This window comes from Octopus bimaculoides, chromosome 5 (assembly GCF_001194135.2).
Source record: "Octopus bimaculoides isolate UCB-OBI-ISO-001 chromosome 5, ASM119413v2, whole genome shotgun sequence".
Taxonomy (NCBI): domain Eukaryota; kingdom Metazoa; phylum Mollusca; class Cephalopoda; order Octopoda; family Octopodidae; genus Octopus; species Octopus bimaculoides.
The window spans coordinates 18,186,323-18,187,132 of record NC_068985.1 but is presented as its reverse complement, the minus strand read 5'-3'; the positions used below and the strand labels follow the sequence as shown (position 1 = coordinate 18,187,132).

Here is an 810-nt window from a genome sequence, read left to right as displayed (position 1 = left end):
ATACGTTTATATATACATACATACATACACACATACATACATACATATATACATACATACATACATACATACATATATAATATGAGGTGTAGGTATAGTTGTGTGGTAAGAAGCTTCCGAACAACACGGTTCCGGATTCAGACCCGATGTGTGGTACCTTGGACAGGTGTCTTCTACTATAGCCTTGTGAGTGGATTTTGTGGACGGAAACTGAAAGAAGCCTGTCGTATATGTGTGTATGCGCGTGTGTGTATGTGAGTGTGTATGTGCGTGTATGTGTGTGTGTATGTGTGTATGTATGTCTATGTATGTGTGTTTTTGTGTCTGTGTTTCTCCCCTCCCTCCGCATCACCACTTGACAACCGGTGTTGGGATGTTTACGTTCCTGTAAATTAGCAGTTCGGCAAAAGATACCGATAGAATAAGTACCAAGTTTAAAAAGAATAAGTCCTGGTGGCGATTTGTTCGACTAAAACCCTTCAACGCGGTGCTCCAGCATGGCTGCAGTCAAATGACTGAAACAAATAGAAGAATATGTCTGTCTGTCTGTCTGTATGTATGTATGTATGTATGTATGTGTGTGTGTATATATACACACATACATATATATATAAATATATCCGTGTATACATATATAGATAGATAGATACATACATACATGCATACATACATACATATATACGTACATAGAGAGGATAACAAAGTGAGTTGGCAGAGTTGTTAGGGCTTCGAATATAGCGCTTTCAAATATTCGTTCAAATCTCTCCGTTTTGTGTTCTAATCCAATGGAGAGCAACATTGTCCTTCATC

General features: G+C 38.1%; 1 protein-coding gene across 1 annotated transcript in view; it reads right to left on the bottom strand.

Annotated features, from left to right (window-relative positions):
- LOC106871753 (uncharacterized) overlaps positions 1-810 on the bottom strand; it is a 43,808-nt gene that overhangs the window by 41,746 nt on the left and 1,252 nt on the right. The gene's annotated exons all lie outside the window — the stretch shown is intronic.